The sequence below is a fragment of the Gouania willdenowi genome, chromosome 15, assembly GCF_900634775.1.
Source record: "Gouania willdenowi chromosome 15, fGouWil2.1, whole genome shotgun sequence".
Lineage (NCBI taxonomy): Eukaryota > Metazoa > Chordata > Actinopteri > Blenniiformes > Gobiesocidae > Gouania > Gouania willdenowi.
In genome coordinates, this window is record NC_041058.1 from 1,943,659 (window position 1) to 1,952,266 (window position 8,608).

Below are 8,608 nucleotides of genomic sequence, written 5' to 3' on the forward strand. Positions count from 1 at the left end.
GTGTCAATTCTTTATGTGAAACAATAAAATATTACAAGAAATAAAATATTAAAAATACATTATCTCAGAAAAAACACAATTTTTCCATTTTGTGTCTTCCCTATCTCAGAATTTTTTTTAATTTTTTTATTTCTATTTTCACGTCTTACTATAGCTTTATCTCAGAAAAAACAACATTTTTCAATTTTTATGCCTTACTATAACCTTACCTCAGAAAACAATTATTTTTCTTCCCATTTTTATGCCTTCCTTATTTCAGTAAAAAAACATTTTATTTTTCATTTTCACATCTTACTATAGCTTTATCTCAGAAAAATTACGATATAGTTGTATCTCATACTATTCTTTTTTAATTCAGTTTTTTATGCCTTACTATATATATCCTTATCTCACAAAAGAAACCCTGAAATGTTTCCATTTTTATGCCTTCCTTATCGTAGAAAAAAAAACGTTTTTTTTTCCCCATTTTTATGCCTCACACTGCCGTATCTCACACAAAAAATGTGCCTTACTATATATCATTATCTCAGAAATATATCAGAATTTTTCAATTTTAAGGCCTCATATATATATATATATATATATATATATATATATATATATATATATACATTCAAGTGGAAAAACTAATAATTCCACTCAAAGTGAGTGTGTATTGTGTGTGAATGTGTGTGTGTGTGTGTGTGTATTCGTCAGCAGTCGTCACACACCTGACAAACCCTGAGTGTTTGTGGTATTAATTATAATGTTGAGCCCCGCCCCTCCTCGCTCTACTGTGAACTTGTCATCTACAAACACACACACACACACACACACACCCTGTCAACAGCTTGTACCTCCACACACTCTGACCTCATCGTTCTTGTGCACACATGATGTGTGGAATAACACCTTCCTCTAATTAACTCAAAGTTTAATTATGGAGAGACTTGCTCAAAGTTACCACCACGAGTCTGACTTCATCAGCGTCTTCATCAGAGTTCTGTATAATTAATTAACTCCTAATGTGTCACAAACATCACCCACGCACAACCACAATCAGCACAAACATCTACACACTAAACACACAAAACCACAAAGAAATGATCACAAAGGAGTCTTTTTTTGTCAAATTAAGTCTGTTAGTTTGTTTGTGGGTTTTAATTTGTTCGTGGTTTGATTTTAGTTCTTATAAGTCTAATTTGGTCCTTTTTGTCAGGTTTTAATGTTATTTAGTCTATTCTCTTTGTTTTTAAGTCTATATTCTTATTTTAACATGTTTTAATGTATGATGTTGGTCATATTTGTATGTTTTTCATTACTTTTTGTTTGTTTTTTCATAAGACCCTAAAAACTACTTCAAATATGACAAAACACACTTAAACTGGGGTTAAAACGCAGTAAGGCATAAAAAATGGAAAAATTTGAAAAACACCCAAAATTGGAGATAAAACTATAGTAAGGCATAAAAATTTTTTAAAAATGATTTATTTTTAGGTAAGGCTATCATCAGACCCTAAAAACTAGTGAAATAATGATAAGCACACTTAAAATGCAGTAAGGTATGAAAAATGGGAAAATATTGACTTTTTTTTTTTTTTTTTGAGAAAAGGCTATCATAAGACCCAAAAAATTAGTGTAAATACAATGAGCATACTTAAACTGGAGATAAAATGCAGTAATGCATGAAACATGACAAAAATTTGGAGGTATATAGTGAGTGTTACGGCTGGTGTCTCATGGCCTCTCAGCCTGCCCTTCCTCTTCTCTCCTAACACACCTGACTCACATCAGCGATCAGGTAGGAGAGGGAGGAGGAGCTTATAAAGGGCTGAGATGACCAGAAGGAGTGAGGCACAACAACAGACCAGCAGCAGACATGTGGGGAGAGTTCTTCAGGTCCCCACTGGAGATGTTTGTAAGTTTGTTATTGTAGTTTGGACTGGAGATCTCTGGTAGTCCTGTTTTCATGTTCCTGTAGTTTAGAGGGTGGACGCTGGGACGATGGCCCTGTATAGGGTTGGCCCAGTGTCCTCCCTACTTTTATTCAGTTTGGCCAGTGTCTCCAGTCCCTTTTAGTTTGTTCTGTTGATACTTTTAGGATTTTGTAAATAAATACTTTTGATAATCATTTCTGAGTGGTGTCCTATTTATGTTGCGGACCCTCAAACCTTGATATGACATCCTAGTAGGGGTTGAAAACGTAAGACATTTTCAAATTTTTCATGCCTTACTGCATTTAAACCCCCGTTTTAAGTATGTTTATCATATTTGAACTATTTTTTAAGGTCTTAGGATAGCCTTATCTAAAAAAACAATTTTTCAATTTTTTTTTTTGCCTTACTATAGCCTTACCTCTAATTTTGGGCATTTTCAAATTTGTCTAAATATTCCTGCCTTCCTGCATTTTAACTCCAGTTTAAATGTGCTTATATTTTAAATAGTTATTAGGGTCTAAGGATAGCTTTATCTAAAAAGAAAAAAAAATTTCAAAATTTTTCAAATTTCATGCCTTGCAATAGCCTTACCTCTGATTTCGGTAGTTTTTAAAAAAATTTCATTTTCCATGCCTGACTGCATTTTAACTCCAGTATAAGTATGCTTATCATATTTGAAATAGTTTATAGGATCTAAGGATAGCCTTATCTAAAAAAAAAAAAAAAAAAAAAAAATTCAAAATTTTTCAATTTTCATGCCTTACTATATAACCTTACCTCCGATTTCGGGCAATTTCAAATTTTTCTCATTTTTCATGCCTTCCTGCATTTTAACCCCAGTTTAAGTATGCTTATCATATTTGAACTATTTTTCATGGTCTTAGGATAGCCCTATCTAAAAAAAAAAAAAAAAAAAAAATTTTTTTTAATTTTTATGCCTGACCACGGCAACCGTGGCTCAGGTGGTAGTGGGTTGTCTTCTGATCGAGAGGTTGGGGGTTTGATCCCATTACCTGACTATGTGTCGAAGTGTCCTGATTTTGGGCGTTTTCAAATTTTTCTCATTTTTAATGCCTTTCTGCATTCTAACTCCAGTATAAGTATTCTAATCATATTTGAAATAGTTAATAGGATCTAAGGATAGCCTTATCTAAAAAAAAAAATAATAATAATTTTTTAATTTTTATGCCTTACTATAGCCTTACCTCTGATTTCGGGCGTTTTCAAATTTTTCTCATTTTTCATGCCTTACTGCATTCTAACTCCAGTATAAGTATGCTTATCATATTTGAAATAGTTTATAGGATCTAAGGATAGCCTTATCTAAAAAAAAAAAAAAAAAAAATTCAATTTTTTTTCAAATTTCATGCCTTACTATAACCTTACCTCCGATTTCGGGCAATTTCAAATTTTTCTCATTTTTCATGCCTTCCTGCATTTTAACCCCAGTTTAAGTATGCTTATCATAATTGCACTATTTTTCATGGTCTTAGGATAGCTTTATCTAAAAAAAAAAAAAATATTTTTTTAATTTTTTAATTTTTATGCCTTACTATAGCCTTACCTCTGACTTCGGGCGTTTTCAAATTTTTCTCATTTTTCATGCCTTCCTGCATTCTAACTCCAGTATAAGTATGCTTATCATATTTGAAATAGTTTATAGGATCTAAGGATAGCCTTATCTAAAAAAAAAAAAAAAAAAATTCAAAATTTTTCAAATTTCATGCCTTACTATAACCTTACCTCCGATTTAGGGCAATTTCAAATTTTTTTCATGCCTTCATGCATTTTAACCCCAGTTTAAGTATGCTAATCATATTTGCACTATTTTTCATGGTCTTAGGATAGCCTTATCTAAAAAAAAAAAAAAAAAATTTAAATTTTTTCAAATTTTATGCCTTACTATAACCTTACCTCCGATTTCGGGCAATTTCAAATTTTTCTCCTTTTTCATCCCTTCCTGCATTTTAACCCCAGTTTAAGTATGCTGATCATAATTGCACTATTTTTCATGGTCTTAGGATAGCCTTATCTAAAAAAAAATATATATTTTTTTAATTTTTTAATTTTTATGCCTTACTATAGCCTTACCTCTGATTTCGGGCATTTTCAAATTTTTCTCATTTTTCATGCCTTACTGCATTCTAACTCCAGTATAAGTATGCTTATCATTTTTTAAATAGTTTATAGGATCTAAGGATAGCCTTATCTAAAAAAAAAAAAAAAAAATTTATTTTTTTTATAACTTCATGCCTTACCTCCGATTTCGGGCTTTTTCAAATTTTTCTTATTTTTCATGCCTTCCTGCATTTTAACCCCAGTTTAAGTATGCTTATCATATTTGCACTATTTTTCATGGTCTTAGGATAGCCCTATCTAATAAAAAAAAAAAAAAAAATTTAATTTTTTAATTTTTATGCCTGACCACGGCAACCGTGGATCAGGTGGTAGTGGGTTGTCTTCTGATCGAGAGGTTGGGGGTTCGATCCCAGTACCTGACTATGTGTCGAAGTGTCCTGATTTTGGGCGTTTTCAAATTTTTCTCATTTTTAATGCCTTTCTGCATTCTAACTCCAGTATAAGTCTTCTAATCATATTTGAAATAGTTAATAGGATCTAGCATTATCTAAAAAAAAAAAAAAAATTCAAAATTTTTCAAATTTCATGCCTTACATAACCTTACCTCCGATTTCGGGCAATTTCAAATTTTTTTCATTTTTCTTGCCTTCCTGCATTTTAACCCCAGTTTAAGTATGCTAATCATATTTGCACTATTTTCATGGTCTTAGGATAGCCTTATCTAAAAAAAAAAAAATATTTTTTTGATTTTTTAATTTTTCTCATTTTTCATGCCTTACTGCAATCTATTTCCAGTATAAGTATGCTTATCATATTTGAAATAGTTTGTAGGATCTAAGGATAGCCTCATCTAAAAAAAAAAAAAAAAAATTCAAAATTTTTGAAATTTCATGCCTTACTATAACCTTACCTCCGATTTCGGGCAATTTCAAATTTTTTTCATTTTTCATGCCTTCCTGCATTTTAACCCCAGTTTAAGTATGCTAATCATATTTGCACTATTTTCATGGTCTTAGGATAGCCTTATCTAAAAAAGAAAAAAAAAAAAAATTAAAAATTTTTCAAATTTTATGCCTTACTATAACCTTACCTCCGATTTCGGGCAATTTCAAATTTTTCTCATTTTTCATGCCTTCCTGCATTTTAACCCCAGTTTAAGTATGCTTATCATAATTGCACTATTTTTCATGGTCTTAGGATAGCTTTATCTAAAAAAAAGAAAATAATAATAATTTTTTAATTTTTATGCCTTACTATAGCCTTACCTCTGATTTTGGGCGTTTTCAAATTTTTCTCATTTTTCATGCCTTACTGCATTCTAACTCCAGTATAAGTATGCTTATCATATTTGAAATAGTTAATAGGATCTAAGGATAGCCTCATCTAAAAAAAAGAAAAAAAAAAATTCAAAATTTTTCAAATTTCATGCCTTACTATAACCTTACCTCCGATTTAGGGCAATTTCAAATTTTTTTCATGCCTTCCTGCATTTTAACCCCAGTTTAAGTATGCTTATCATATTTGCACTATTTTCATGGTCTTAGGATAGCCTTATCTAAAAAAAAAAAAAAGAAATTTTTTTAATTTTTTTAATGTTTATGCCTTACTATAGCCTTACCTCTGATTTCGGGCGTTTTCAAATTTTTCTCATTTTTCATGCCTTACTGCATTCTAACTCCAGTATAAGTATGCTTATCATATTTGAAATAGTTTATAGGATCTAAGAATAGCCTCATCTAAAAAAAAAAAAAAAAAATTCAAAATTTTTGAAATTTCATGCCTTACAATTTCAAATTTTTCTCATTTTTCATGCCTTCCTGCATTTTAACCCCAGTTTAAGTATGCTTATCATATTTGCACTATTTTTCATGGTCTTAGGATAGCCTTATCTAAAAAAAAAAAATATTTTTTTAATTTTTTAATTTTTATGCCTTACTATAGCCTTACCTCTGATTTTGGGCGTTTTCAAATTTTTCTCATTTTTCATGCCTTACTGCATTCTAACTCCAGTATAAGTATGCTTATCATATTTGAAATAGTTTGTAGGATCTAAGGATAGCCTAATCTAAAAAAAAAAAAAAAAAAATTCAAAATTTTTCAAATTTCATGCCTTACTATAACCTTACCTCCGATTTCGGGCAATTTCAAATTTTTTTCATTTTTCATGCCTTCCTGCATTTTAACCCCAGTTTAAGTATGCTTATCATATTTGCACTATTTTCATGGTCTTAGGATAGCCTTATCTAAAAAAAAAAAAATAATTTTTTTTTTATTTTTTTAATTTTTATGCCTTACCTCTAATCATATTTGCACTATTTTCATGGTCTTAGGATAGCCTTATATAAAAAAAAAAAAAAAAAAAATTAAAAATTTTTCAAATTTTATGCCTTACTATAACCTTACCTCCGATTTCGGGCAATTTCACATTTTTCATGCCTTCCTGCATTTTAACCCCAGTTTAAGTATGCTTATCATAATTGCACTATTTTTCATGGTCTTAGGATAGCTTTATCTAAAAAAAAAAAAATAATAATAATTTTTTAATTTTCATGCCTTACTATAGCCTTACCTCTGATTTCGGGCGTTTTCAAATTTTTCTCATTTTTCATGCCTTCCTGCATTCTAACTCCAGTATAAGTATGCTTATCATATTTGAAATGGTTTATAGGATCTAAGGATAGCCTCATCTAAAAAAAAAAAAAAAAAATTCAAAATTTTTGAAATTTCATGCCTTACTATAACCTTACCTCCGATTTCGGGCAATTTCAAATTTTTTTCATTTTTCATGCCTTCCTGCATTTTAACCCCAGTTTAAGTATGCTAATCATATTTGCACTATTTTCATGGTCTTAGGATAGCCTTATCTAAAAAAAAGAAAAAAAAAAATTCAAAATTTTTCAAATTTCATGCCTTACTATAACCTTACCTCCGATTTCGGGCAATTTCAAATTTTTTTCATTTTTCATGCCTTCCTGCATTTTAACCCCAGTTTAAGTATGCTTATCATATTTGCACTATTTTCATGGTCTTAGGATAGCCTTATCTAAAAAAAAAAAAAAAATTTTTTTTAATTTTTTAATTTTTATGCCTTACTATAGCCTTACCTCTGATTTCGGGCGTTTTCAAATTTTTCTCATTTTTCATGCCTTACTGCATTCTAACTCCAGTATAAGTATGCTTATCATATTTGAAATAGTTTATAGGATCTAAGAATAGCCTCATCTAAAAAAAAAAAAAAAAAATTCAAAATTTTTGAAATTTCATGCCTTACTATAACCTTACCTCCGATTTCGGGCAATTTCAAATTTTTTTCATTTTTTCATGCCTTCCTGCATTTTAACCCCAGTTTAAGTATGCTTATCATATTTGCACTATTTTCATGGTCTTAGGATAGCCTTATCTAAAAAAAAAAAAAAAAAATTTTTTTAATTTTTTTAATTTTTATGCCTTACTATAGCCTTACCTCTGATTTTGGGCGTTTTCAAATTTTTCTCATTTTTCATGCCTTACTGCATTCTAACTCCAGTATAAGTATGCTTATCATATTTGAAATAGTTAATAGGATCTAAGGATAGCCTCATCTAAAAAAAAAAAAAAAAAAATTCAAAATTTTTCAAATTTCATGCCTTACTATAACCTTACCTCCGATTTCGGGCAATTTCAAATTTTTTTCATTTTTCATGCCTTCCTGCATTTTAACCCCAGTTTAAGTATGCTTATCATATTTGCACTATTTTCATGGTCTTAGGATAGCCTTATCTAAAAAAAAAAAAAAAAATTTTTTTTTATTTTTTTAATTTTTATGCCTTACCTCTAATCATATTTGCACTATTTTCATGGTCTTAGGATAGCCTTATATAAAAAAAAAAAAAAAAAAAATTAAAAATTTTTCAAATTTTATGCCTTACTATAACCTTACCTCCGATTTCGGGCAATTTCAAATTTTTCTCATTTTTCATGCCTTCCTGCATTTTAACCCCAGTTTAAGTATGCTTATCATAATTGCACTATTTTTCATGGTCTTAGGATAGCTTTATCTAAAAAAAAAAAAATAATAATAATTTTTTAATTTTTATGCCTTACTATAGCCTTACCTCTGATTTTGGGCGTTTTCAAATTTTTCTCATTTTTCATGCCTTACTGCATTCTAACTCCAGTATAAGTATACTTATCATATTTGAAATAGTTTATAGGATCTAAGGATAGCCTTATCTAAAAAATAAAAAAAATTCAAAATGTTTCAAATTTCATGCCTTACTATAACCTTACCTCCGATTTCGGGCAATTTCAAATTTTTTTCATTTTTCTTGCCTTCCTGCATTTTAACCCCAGTTTAAGTATGCTAATCATATTTGCACTATTTTCATGGTCTTAAGATAGCCTTATCTAAATAAAAAAAAAAAAAAAAATTAAAAATTTTTCAAATTTTATGCCTTACTATAACCTTACCTCCGATTTCGGGCAATTTCAAATTTTTCTCCTTTTTCATGCCTTCCTGCATTTTAACCCCAGTATAAGTATGCTTATCATATTTGAAATAGTTAATAGGATCTAAGGATAGCCTCATCTAAAAAAAAAAAAAAAAATTCAAAATTTTTCAAATTTCATGCCTT